At 40.5% G+C, this 14,106-nt stretch overlaps 1 protein-coding gene across 2 annotated transcripts in view; it reads left to right on the top strand.

Moving 5' to 3' along the window:
- PLXDC2 (plexin domain containing 2) overlaps nt 1-14,106 on the top strand; it is a 411,410-nt gene that overhangs the window by 286,414 nt on the left and 110,890 nt on the right. The gene's annotated exons all lie outside the window — the stretch shown is intronic.

Consider the following 14,106-nt stretch of genomic DNA (forward strand, 5'->3'; position numbering starts at 1 on the left):
GACTGATATAAAATGTTTGACATCTGTTCTGCTGCTTGCCTGGAATTTCCTTCAGATTGCATAACGTGGCACACTGAATTTATGAAATGTGACCCTTCCAGTCTTTTTCAAGTGCTTTGAAGAGTTGTTAACAACTTGTATTTCCATACATTTTTGTCATAGTGAAGCATAGAGATACAAATCCAGTTTCATGCTTGCTTTAGCATACGATCTCTTGTGCTTTGAGCCAGTCTGATGATATTTATTCATCAAAATAGTCTGACTGGCAGGGCTAGCAGCAGTATGCACTGAAAAGCATCAGTGGACCCACAGATAGGCAACTGACCCTATTGTGGGGAGACTGTGATTAAACCTGTTTAAAACGTATTAATGAGTAGTGCTTGTGAGAACCTTGCAGAGTTCAATTCGGAAAGGGGTTTGCAAAGTGAACCCATGAAGTTTGGCTTGCAGGGATTAGAAGTAAATGAGATTCTTAATATTGCTTGTGGAGTCTAGTTCAGATGAACTTAGTACTCCCCAGAGAACCAACATCCGCCACCTATGCTCCTAGAACTCAACAGATGTCATTGGAAGAGTGGACTTCCGGGGCTTATTGAGGTCAAGGAGAGGCAGCTGTTACAGTAGTGACAGAGTTCAGATGTGAGGAGAGGAAGTTCCCTCACCTTCAATAGCTCTGTGTACACAATCACCTCTGTGCTCACAGCCACCAAATATTTGCAGATGGACTCTGTGTTGTATGAACTTAAGTTGAATTTGACCCAGAATTCTTACTTTGTATTTTTTGTGGCTGAAGCAAAACCTTTCACATATTTATGTTGATGATCTCATCCGCTGACAGCACTGCTACACCGTAGTCAGGGTGGGAACATCACTAGTTCTGTTACCCCAGTCCTTGTGTTTTAAGTTCAGTTGTAAAGTTTCTTCTGGGCTGAAATGTATTATATGCCACAAAGTTGACACCATTTTTTTCCTTTGTGGTTTTAGTGGGGTTATAAAAATTTGGGGTTAAGCAGAACTGCTACATTGCATAGTTTAGGACAGGAAGTGAAGAGGACTATCCTAGCTAAATAACACGACTGGGGGAATTGATTTAAAGAAACCATAATTACCAAATTTAACAGCACACTTTGTATCAAAACACCATCCTGAACCTCCATTCAGTACTGTCTAGAGGAAAAAGTGCTGTTTGCTGAATCATCACTCACCATTCAGCATCCCAGAACTGATTCTTCCTAAGCACAGCTCCCAGCATGGTCAATTATTCAACATTTTCTTACTACAGATCAGATATGCTGCAAAATATATTAAAAATAAGCAAAAGATGGTAAATAAATAAATTGAAAAATTGACCCAGGCCCAACCACCCATTTGCAGATCCTGTATATGTTTGGAGGTGCTGATTAATACAGTACTATAATGTAATCAGATGCAAGAAAAGTGACGAGAGAGCAAGAGAGGAGAAACAGTTCTGATTACTGAAGGTACTTGGGCTAGGCTGACTTTAGTGCTGTCTGCCTGCCAGGTTCCCATTGCCAAATATTGAGACCGGTATATTCTCTCCCCCTGCTCCCATACACACACTCTGTCAGTGGCTACCCACTTTCTAATTGACTGTAGCCAGATATCTTTCAGGAAAAAGGCAGCATGTGTTTTCTGTAATTATGTACAAATGAGAAAAGGGGGCTAAATTTGTTAATTGTTTTTTTATAAATTGCTCACCCGACTCTAATATGTGTATGGAGTGTGAAAAGTTATGAACTGGGGCTAGAGCCAACTGCTTTTCCCTTAAGAACTTTTCCTTTAGAAAAGGCTGATCATTTTTCTCCCATGAGGAGGAGCACTGTTAGAAAGGGAAATTCAGTATAAAATGAGAAACCAGAGGTCAGGATTCCATTTCAAATAGCTCCCAGCCCTTGACAAGAAAGGAAATGAAAAGGGTTATGAAGAAATGTGATGTTTATGAACAACAATGTAGAATAAACCACTCTCTCTGAAACATGCATGGATTTTCTCTTAAATTCCTGCATCCTCTCCCTGTCATCTCTTCCTTCACCACCATCCCACTGATCATGGTGTTCAACTGGGGAGCTCATTGTCTCTAGCAAAACCATATTGTCTGTCATGGGTCAGTTCTGAGTATCATCTGAATAAACATGGCCATTAAACAAAGAGCTGCAGATGAGTATAATATTGTAGTCTCCATACTTCCAGCCATGGCAGGAAGTAGGACGAAATAATGATACACAACATCTGACAACCTTTTTGAATAAGGACTTTACTACTGGCTTAAAAAAATTGTGTCCTTTGCTATTTCAGTCTGTAAATCAGATGTATGTTTTGGGTTCTTAATTTAATCAATGGGCATTTCTAAATCACCTATCACCGTACTATCTACTGCAGCTGTAGTTCTTTTGGTGTGTTTTTTTCTTCCACACATTTATGAATGTAGTATTTGTGAAAAGATTGACCTGCTATTTCCTTTGTACACCTTTTTCATGGCCGGCTTTTGCCAAGGTTATAGCATGATAAACTCAATAGGACTGATCCTCTGCATCGAAAATCCCTTGTCAAACACACTTGAGCCTCAGCAGTTAAGTACTTTTTCTGTTTCACAGAATTCTCAATGGAACAATGTTTCATTTTTTAAAAACTTTCTGCCATCTTTTTTTTGGGGGGGGAGGGAGAGCGGCAGGGAGGCACTGAGCACAATACAATGAATACAAGGTTATGTTCTGTAATTGTTTAATTTTCCCCCCTGCTGCAACTTTTCAAAACTCCAATTTTAGAAAAATGATAGTGGCAAATATGTCATTTTTCCTCCTGGCCATTCTATAGTCTTTCAGAGTTGAGGAACTTTTGAAAAGTTAGAGCTGGAAAAGTGTGAAAAAAGAGAAAAATTGTGGCGGGGAAACATCCTAGAACTGCTAATTCTGTTGTTCTCAGCAAAAAAAGGAAAGGAGAAATACAGGGAAAACCAATAATCTGAAATGTTTATAAAAGTTTATATTTTGAAAACCAAAATAAAAATTTTCAACTCAAAATTAAATACATTTTCTTTGTTTCATTTTTATTCTGAGATTTACCATTTAAAAATAAATAAAATGTCATTTCCCCTGCCAAAAATGTTGCTTTTGGCAAAACCCATTTTTTTGCATAAAACTTTTTGACACGTTCTACAGAATAGATTTTTTTTTTACAATACAGCAAAGAGCCTACAAAATTAGAATTTCCTCTGCAGATGCTTTTAAACCTCTTCTTAATATTTTGCAAGTTCAAAGTTAGCTACAGTAGCATAACTGCCAAGATGTACAGCCTGAGTGAGGTAATCCTTTCTCTCCTCTCTTCTTTACTCTGGTTCTGACCCATCTAGGAACAAAGCTAAGGGCTTTGTTTGGTAGGCCAGAGGTGTGAGTGACTTGAGAGCTATCAAGTTTCAAGGCTTCTGATTGAATAGATACTATTTTCCTGTACAGACCATTATGATTCTGTCCCCATACCTTCTCTGGAGGAATAAGTACCTGATCAGACAGGAATGATGAGTCATTAGAATCTAAATAGCCTCCTGTCTTGTTTTCTCATGAATGTGAAAGTTCTATCTCCACAATTCAGAGTATAAATATGTAATTAAAAACATAGGAACAGATACATCAGTTACAATTAAAGCTGAAGTTTGGTTATTGCCTGCCACGGTCTCTTTGCTGGCATTATTCTCCCCTCCTTCTCCACCCCTGTGATATCCAACCTCTTTTTGACAAGGTCCATTTTTTTGGCATTTTAGAAGAAAAATATCTGCTGGCAGTATTTCATAGTACATAAAAACTCCTAAATCCCTTTGCTTAATTAAATGGGATATTCAACAGAATGTGTTACAATCGACCAGATCATATATTTTTTTACAAAAGTAATGAATATTACAGCAACCTGAGAAAATCACTCACATAACTCAGTGTCAACACATTAGAGAGAGAAGGTGGGTGAGGTAATATCTTTTATTGGACCAACATCTGTTGGTGAGAGAAGCTTTTGGGTTTACACAGAGCATTTTCAATTGTTCCAGATACCACTTTTCATATTAAAAGAAGAGTAGGAAGAATGCAGAGAAGCTCATCCCCTTGGCTTTCTAACATCTACATGAGAGACCACAAAACTCTGTCTAGAAGAACTAAGGTTTATGCTAGTCTTTTACAAAAAGTTTCCCATTAATCGAGGTTATGCAGTTATGCCTTTTGGGGTTTCCCCTTTCTGATATGCCACCTTTCAAACTGAGAGAAGATTATGGCTGTGCACTATAAGGCTATCTTAGTGGATATGAAAATGATTTTTTTTTAAATCTCTCTCTCTCTCTCATTTTTCCAGGGGGAGACAGGAACAGTGAGAGGGCCTGACATTGAGTGAGCACTAAGCTCATTATTCAGTTATTTAATTCTCAGATTGTTTTAGCTATCTGGAATTGCTGCTGTCCTTTTGGTTAGCTATAGACCAGTCTTCATGTATTTAGAATGATGATGGCACTCTTCCAAACCATAGCATTGTAACAATAACTTAGTCATTTTTGTGTGAAGGAAGTTACTCTAAATTGACTTGCTTTGGTGAGGCAATAAGGAGGTATCAATGTAATTTGGTAGCTAAGAGTGTATAAAGAAATTATGTTAACTCTTTCTAGAATCTAGTGTTCTGATATGTATTGGGAGGTTAATGATTTCATACAAATTTTCTTAATTTTGCATCAAGTGCTTCTGTGGAAAATTATTAAAATATATCAAAAATGCAAAGGAAAAAGTATCAGTTAGCAAAGTTGTTTCTTGGTGTAGCGATCTCTAAACTATATTTTAAACCACTGAACACTGGTAAAATATTGGTCACCCTGCTTAAATGAATCTTACCATTTATTCATACAAAAAGCTTACAGCTCCACCCCCAAGTGAAATATTAGATTTGATCTCAAATACATGAAATAAAACAATGGGCCAGATCTTCACTTGATTAAATCAGAGTTTTTTACTGAAGTCAGTAGAGATCAAACATTTACACCTGCTAAGGACTGGCCCAATTAGCCAAACTCTGCTTTTCCATCCTACGGAAAATTCTAAAACAAATGGAATTAAACCTATTTACCAAATATATTTGAAAGCATTTCTGTACAGATTGATTCCAAACAGATATCTTCCAACCTAATGAAAAGATGTGTTTGAAGGAGTAGAAGAAATTTTTATAACTCAAGGTTAAAATAGTTTCAGCAAATCTGTCTTTTACTGCCCAAAGAACTGCTTGGAAGGATTGTAGTGTTTTTTAGGAAGGAAATAAGTGGAGTATGGTGTAAATTCTCATGTCAGAGATACTTCACGAGTCATCTCACTTGCAGAACAAAACTGGAGTTCTTAGGTTCTCAGCAGTTAGGAGATGTTTCTTCAAATCAGTGATGGTTTCAGAAAGAGTTCGAAATGAGCATATCTGACCACAGACCAAAAGGATTCTGACCACATTTTATTAGGTCCTAAATTTTAAGATAATTGTTTTACAAAAACCTTTTGAAAGGAAGATATCCGTGTATGTGAATGGCTGATGTGGAACCATTTGCTTCAAAGGTGGCATGTTTAGGTGGCAAAATAAACTTGAATCTTGATATTCTTCTCCATGACTTTTTCAGCAAACTGTCTTTGCCCTGTTAAGGTGGGATTTTTTGAGGTTTGAAGCCTTTAGATCATAGAGTTTTATCTAACAAGCTGAACTTGTGTTACAATGTCTGCTTTTTACCTTAAACATTTCAGAGAAGATTGAGCTTCACTGCCTGTTTAAAGCAAAAATAAATAAATTCCTGTGCCAAATGTGTTGTGTCTTTTCTACAGTGCTCCTTTGCTGGATTTGACGCCATTTTAATGTTAAAATAACCATTCGGAAATCCTAGCTGAACCATTATTTTGAATGTAACTTCTACTTTCTCCAGTCTTTTAACAGTAAATACTATTATTTTAAATACATTTCCCCTACATTTCCTTTAAAAAACATAGATGGAGAGTCATTCATTCCCCACAAGCATGCTTCATTTGGAAAGCAAATGGTTTCACCCATATACTTGTACAAATATTCTGAATTCCTACTCCACATATAAACTGTGTATAAATGCTCAGTTGAGTGCATTTATATGAAACAGAACATATATTTAAATGTATATTTCAAATAACATTGAAATGCTTTAAATATATATTATTTTCTTACCTAAGAATATGGTAAATGTTATGCAAAGTCTGCAGAAGGCATACCATGTATTTTGCATACTGTTCACATAATATATTTGATTAAATGTACAAGAAAATTCTGGCTCACAAAGGAGCACAGTACTGAAAAAAAACAAGTGCAGATGTTTGTACAGACAACTGTGCTAATCACCACCCAAATTCTGGCTGCTAATGGCAACAATGCTATCCACGTGCATATATTGGTGAAGGTATGGTGTCGGTAGCCTCTCAATATCTGCAGATTCAGCCATGTCTCCTCTTTTCCTACCCCCTTCCTCCCCCCCCCCCAATTGCTTAAAAAAGCACAGAAGTGGGAAGGAGTTTTTGAAATAGTTCAGAAGCATTTGAACAAAAAGCACATGTAGCCCTCTGGACTCAGACTCTGCATGTGTATACCACGTAGGGTGACCAGATGTCCCAATATTAGGAACTTTACACATGTATAACACCTAAAGTTGCCAACTTTCTAATGGCACAAAACCGAACACCCCTGTCTCGCCCATTCCCTGAGGCTCCGCCAATGCCCTACCCCTTCTCCAAGGCCCCGGCCCTGCTCACTCCATCCCTCCTCTCTCTGTCGCTTGCTCTCCCCCACCCTCAATCACTTTCACTAGGCTGGAGTAAAGGATAGGGGTGCGGGAGAGGATGCGGGGTCCTGGCAGCGCTTACTGCGACTCCCAGGAAGCATCCGCCAGGTCTCTGAAGCTCCTAGGTGCATGGGTGGCCAGGGAGGCTTTGCGCACTGCCCTCATGCCCACAGGCTCTGCCCCCGCAGTTCCCATTGGATGGGGTTCCGCGCACTGCCCTCGTGCCCACAGGCGCCACCCCCGCAGCTCCGATTGGTTGCAGTTCCCAGTCAATGGGAGCTGCAGAGCTGGCACTGGAGGCAGGGTGCAGAGCCTCCCTGGCTGCCCGTGTGCCTAGAGTCTGCAGGGAGCTGGTGGCTGTTTCCGGGAGCCACGCAGACCTACGGCAGGTCCACGCGGACCTCCTGTGCCACCAACTGGACTTTTAACAGCCTGGTGGGCGGTTCCGACCGGATATGCCAGGGTCCCTTTTTGATTGGCCATTCCAGTCAAAAACTGGATGCCTGGCAACCCTAGCTGGGGATGAAGGGTTTGGGGTGCAGAAGGCAGCTCAAGGCTGGGCCAGGGGATTGGGCTGTGGTCGGGGTGAGGGCTCTGGCTGGGGGTGGGGCTGGGAATAAGGAGTTTGGAGTCCAGGAGTGAGCTCTGGGCTGGGCCAGGGGGGTGGAGTGTGTTGGGGGGTGAGGGCCAGAGCCCCCTCCCTGCACCCCAACTACCTGCCCTAGCCTGGAGTCCCCTCTCACACCCCAAACCCCACATCCCCGGCCCTACCCCCAGCTAGACCCCTGACTCTCCCCACACACATCAACCCCTCAGCCCCAGCCCAGAGCCCCCTCCTTCAGCCCAAAACCCTCATCCCCACCCCAGAGCCTGCACCCCCTCCTAGAGCCCTCACCCCCTCCTGCATCCCAACCCCCTGCCCAGCCCAGTGAAAGTGAGTAAGGGTGGAGAAAAGTGAGTGATGGAGGAAGGGGGGATGGAACGAGTGTTGGGCAGGGCCTCAGAGAAGGGGCAGGACTGGGGGTTCGGTTTTGTATTATTAGAAAGCTGGCAACCCTACTCTGTGTGCAAAGGGACCTGATCCGAAGCCCATGGAAGTAAGGGTGAGTCTTTCAGTTGATTTCAGTGGATTTTTGATCAGGCCCCAACTGGGCATGTTGTGGTTTCTCCACCATGGGGGAATCCCTAGAACAGGTACAGTCAGCATTGCCAGTTCTATGCCAGCACTCCAACAGCACCTAGAGTACAATTAGACTAAGGGTGGGTGATGGCCAGAATGCTCCTGCCCTTATGGGCTGTTATCAGCCAGCCCAAGTTAGTGCAATCTGATGCTGGCTCTGATTTGTGCTAGGGACAAACTGGTGGCCCCAGAATCTGGGATATTAAAGAGGGAATAAAACCATGCCCCCTCAGAGACCCAGCACAGGGATCATGTTGGAGCCATGCAGACTGCTACCAGCTGGCATAGTTTATAGCAGCCCAAGATAGCTCTATAAACTATGCCGGGACCAGGGCAGAAATAGTCTGAGAATTCGGGAGCTTCAGCTATCTCCTTTACAGCTTCCCCTCTCCGCCCCATGCAGCGGTTTTAGCATGGATTTGGATGAAAATGATCAGTAGAGGCTGTGTACTCTCCCACTGATTAAATAAGGAAAATAAAAGGGAGAAATGAAAACGATCATTTCAACAGCACACAGCAAGATGGTACAGTGGGAATGAATATCTGTTATTACATCTCTGCTACCATGGCTGCTAATTTTTCAATATAAAATCTCACAGATGACATCAGGGCTTCATAGCTAGTGTATCTCAGGCCATTGGGGTACAGGGGCAGATTTTTCTCCATTTCCAATTTTTTTGGAAATTCTTACACCATTTTCCTTCTAATTTGTGTGCTGCTAGAACATAACTAATAAACCTGCAGTGAACTGACTAGCAACTCAGCCTCTGCCCAGTGGAAGTCTCTTTCATGCCAGACCTTTCACTCTATTGTCACTGCTGGCAGATGATTACTTTTCCAGCTTGCTAACCAGAGCTCTTTGTCTTAGCAGGGCTTTGAACATATGGGGTCTGCCCCCGCAGTTCCCATTGGATGGGGTTCCACGCACTGCCCTTTTTTTTTTTTTGCTCAACACTGATGATAACAAATGGGCATTTTCTTTACAAGGCAATCTGATTTTTGCATGTGTAAAGTGATGCTGTTTATTTAGATTTTCTTTCAAAATGTGCTTCGAGCTCAAGGTGCATGTACCAATATATTTTTAAAATAAATACATTTCCAATTGGCCCAATAGTCATATTAACTATCCTTCCCAAGCCTAATACCTCCTCTTTAATCCACTGGCCATTAACCTGTCCTCTTGGGAAAGAGATGGACCTTGGTATGTGCATTGGAAGACAATGATTTCAGGCACACTCAGGCTAGCAGCCAGAGTGAATTCTAGAGCTCAAGTCTCTTCAGTGACAACTTCCTTTTTACAGCCCCATCATTCATCATCTGATTTCAGGTGCTGCAGTATTGCAGAAGGGGAGAATGGTCTCTAATGTAACCAGACCCAATCCATTTAGGGCTTTGTAGGTCACAAAACCAACTCTTGTATAGCACTGAAACATGAATACACATGTGCAGTAGGTGCAGAGCCAAGTATCACCATGTGGAGGCACCTGACATGCTGTATATTTTATTCTGGGGTATGCTATATGCATTTCATCTAATGCTCCAATTCAGCTCTTGTCATTTTCAGAGCTACAAGATCAAGAGAAAGACAATTACACTTTGTTATAGAGTCCTTCAGACAAATGTCAGAAAAATGCTTCTCTGCCTATATTTGTGAATAGATTATTACATTCCCAGTCCTGTCAAATGAACTGCTTGGTAATTGGAATAGAAGAGGACACTGTTTTATATATTTATTTTTAATAAGGGATGGTTTTGGTGAACTCACAAAGTTAAAGCCCTTCTATAAAAGCAATGACAGGAGTATTTCAAAATGATATGCCGCATTCATTATCTATGTTCCTGTCACCTGGAGCCATGAAAACTTTTATTGTTGAAAGTGCAAGTGTCATGAAGTAGAAAGAATTTTTCATACGATGTTCTTGTTGATAGCTTTGTACAGCCAAGCAAATTTTTCCATTTAAGGGGTTTGTGTTTTCACTCAAGGATAACTAAACTAAACAGTGAATGCAATGGGAGTGACTTAAGAAACGTAGATGGCGAGAATTGCCAAGTACATTATTGTCGTGTATTAAATATGCCATTTCAGTTGTCAGATTACACCTTTTCCCGCTGGCATTCTAAATATCTTCAAATAAAATATCTTTGTTGAGCACCTACCATAAGCTTGCAAACAAACAAGTTCCTGTAAATGCCAGTCATTCAAATAAATGCCATAAAACATTACAAACTACATGTACACAGACAAAACCCTTGTAAATCCACATCTTGCAATAGCTTCAAAGAAAACCTGGACCATAATATCTGAGCGTCTGAAGTATGTGCACTCTGAATGGACTCCTTCAGACTCTTTTTTGCAATAATACTTCAGCTGAACTCTTTACTCAGTCGGATCTGTAACTGCTTTTTAGATACCACCAATTGTTCAAGCCAACCCACTACAGTATCCTGGAAATCACAGTCTCAGCTTTTTATTTTGTTTCTAATTCTGCAATGTACTTAAGCATGTGCCAAATGTAACCCTGAACATGTGAGTAGTCCCACTGAAGTCCATACATGAACTCACATGCATAAAACTAGGTACATGTTTAAGTACTTTACTGAATCGGCCTTAGAAAGGAGATTATTTCCAAGACAGAGTGTTTCATTCTTTTTACTTACCTGTGTAGCTCATGTTTTGGCATATCTTCAATGAAACAAAGGGTGCAGAAAAGTGGGAAATCTGTGTAGCCTAGTGACTAGAGCACTGAGCTGGGACTCAGGAAATGTGGGTTTTTTTCCGGCTCAGCTACTGGTTGACCTGGGGCAAGTGCGTTCACCTCCCCACCCCCATCTGTAAAATGGGGACAGTGATCCTGACCTCCTTTGTAATGACCTTCGGAATCTACTGATGAAAAGTGCTGTAAAAGAGCTAGGTATTGTTATTTAATTATTTATTATATGGCTTAGTTATTCACACTACCTAAAGCCGATATCCTACAATTTCCTTGAATTTGGTGAATAATGCAGGAAGCTTGTGTTGGGTGACTGGTGTCTAGGCATGCCTATTGAAAGTGAATAAAAGAGGAAAAAGCCAAATTCTGCAATCCTTATGAAGGCAAACTGCCACTGATGTTTGAGAACCAATAGTGGGCCTAATTCTGCCCTTGAATCAACTGATGAAAATCCCGAGTAACTCCACTGAAACCGTTCAAGCGTGAATCTAGAGCAACCAGTGGAACAGAGAAATGACAAGAATGGCCCTCCTTTGTGTGACCAAAACAGTTTGGTTTTGTCTTCTGTAAATGGAATTGAAATTTTGGAAATTGGCCCAAGTCAACTCTAAAAAGCTGGCCCACAACGTGTACTTCTCCATCAGTTTGTATACGTATGTTTGTATGTACATGTACACCCACACACCACATGAGATTTATCCTTTTTATTTCTATACTATTCACCTGTACTTACTTTAGGTTTTGTTTATACTTGTTCTTGTTTTACATAGAGCTGTTTGTTATAACTTATAAAATCCTGAACAACAGAGTTTGATAAATTTCATCCGAACGTTTTAGAGGCAGCTAGAATCTTGTTTCTAGCTTTAGTCCTTTTGGATAGGTTTGCAAAAGAGCCCTCCAAACTCTTCCCACAAAAGGAGGATTAAGTGGTTCAGGAAATTGTAGGTCTGGAAAATTCTTCCTTGACTATCAGAAAACTGGCTTACAGACAGTATAAGCCACTGCTTGCCAACTTTCTGTGAAAGCCCCTTCAGGGATAAGTTAAATTTATATGTGCTACATACTTGAAGTATTAATGGCAATGATAAAATATCAACAGTGGTTGCCTTTGAATCTCTGGGATGCTTTGAACTGACTTTGTGTTTCTTTCCAAATTGTTCTGAAGCATGACAGGAGTTCTCATTAGAATGACCTTTGTTCGGAACCTTCCTGGTTTCCAGCTATCATCACCCTTCCCTCCCCCTTTCCACTGTTATCTATAGGGAAAATGTATCACTGGCAAACAAGTAGAAATATGCATTATGGCTACTAACTACCTGGATTAATTTATTTATTTACTTAAATATTCCAACAATTAAATTTTTGCCTTGTATTTTGTACCTGGCCTGAGTATTAGTTGTGATGGTAATGTTTACAAATGTAAATTGGGATGAGAGGGTGTGCAAGCATATGAGGACACTGGAGTTACACCAGAAATGAATTTGAGGTGCAAGGTGTTAAAAGGTAATCCTGATACATGAATGTGACTTTCAAGATTGTATATATCATCTTCAGAATATTAGGGGTGTGGTTGTAGGTATATAGATCCAGACAAGAATATGACAAAAGGCATGTACGTGTTACCTCAGGGACCATCAGCACTCAAGTGCTGAATGAAACCAGAGATATTTAAAAGGTCTGAATAAGCCAAAGGGAGAATGCTTCTTAAATGTAACTCTCTTGAGAAACAAACAGCAAGACCTGTGAACTAATAAAAATGCATTTTAGTGACTGTTGTCTGGTAGGATTTCTGCTTAACCTAAGAAGACATATGGTAGAATACAAGTCTTATTGAAAATCCATTTGCAATAGAACATCTGAAAAGTTTAGATTTTAAGTGACCAAAAAAGCACATGAAGAAAAGGTGAGGAAGGAAGAGATTACAGTTTTTTATAAGCAGAGAGAATTAATTGTTTTCTACCAGTTCACAAAAGCGAACGTTGTAAAAGATGTTTGGGTTTGTTTTGTCTGTCTCTGTGAACCTCTGAAAACCAGGTCACCTGCACTTAGGGACCTAAATATAGATTTAGGAGCTGAATAGTAGACATCCAGGTTTTAGAATATTACCATCATTTGAAACTATGAAACTGCAAACCATGTTTTAAAAGAAAACAAAGGCAAATGAATCCTCTAATCCAGCCCATGGGAATGTAGGATGTTTCCTAGAGTATATTTTCTGATGTTTTGTCCAGCATAGTTTTTGAATTAATGCATTTTCTAACATTTCAGCAAGGGATTGCCTCATGATATTTGGTGATAACTGCTACTAGCCAGGCAGGTTGGTTTTTTTAAATACCCTCTCTAGTCACTGCACAGTGCAACATGTAAAACTGTATATCTGACAAACTCAGTTATACTGTGCAAGCATTTGGTTAAAAGGGGTCAGGAAAAAATTGTTAATGAAGATAGCCTGTTTAACAACATGAGATGGGAGAGGTGGCTATGGTATGGACTGGGACTCAGGAGATATGAGTTAAATTCCTTGCTCTGCCACAGAATTACTCTGTGACCTTGGATAACTCATCTAATCTCTCTGTGTCTTACTTTCCTGTGACAGAAGTGGACTTGTGCTATAATAATTTATGAATACTTCATGTTGACTAGAGTTGACTGGAAAACAGATTTTCTGTCCCGAAGGAAAATGAGAGGGTTCCAGATTTTTTGTTGTTGTTCTGAAATGTCAAACCTTGGATTTCCTGTGAAGGGAAATAGCCTGATTTGGGAACATACAGGTGCCACGACCTAGCTCAGGTATCTCTGTCCCTCTATGCTGTTCCTTCTTCCTGTGTTGCATCCAGATAACACAGAGGGGAAAGAAAGTCCCACCCCACCCCCCAGACTGGAGATGGGAGGGTGAGGAGGGGGAAGGGAAATCCATGTGCCTGAGACAGGAAGGAACACATTCACTGTCACCATTGCTGCTACACCACTCTTCCCATCAAAACTTTCATCAAAGGTGACACGTTCCTGCAAAACAGCATTTTCTGATGGAAAACGATCTTGTTAGAAATTTTTTCAACCATTCTAATGTTGGCCTGGTTATTGGGATGTTTACTGTTTGGATATATTGGTTTAGCATCATAGGAGGCAGAAAGGAAAAGCAAGCAGGAAGGAAACAATGGCTCAAGATAAACCGCCCCTCAGTAAATTCTAAGGGTCCTTAAGAGACAATGTCCAAACTATTAGCTGTGAAGTATCTACTCCTGACTCCAGCCAGCTTACAGAACCAATTTTGACAAGCAGGGCCAAAGCCTGGGAATTGACAAGCAAAAGATAACAGTTTAGAAAGATTTCAGAGTGGTAGCCGTGTTAGTCTGTATCAGCAAAAACAACGAGGAGTCCTTGTGGCACCT

This window comes from Caretta caretta, chromosome 2, assembly GCF_965140235.1.
Source record: "Caretta caretta isolate rCarCar2 chromosome 2, rCarCar1.hap1, whole genome shotgun sequence".
Lineage (NCBI taxonomy): Eukaryota > Metazoa > Chordata > Testudines > Cheloniidae > Caretta > Caretta caretta.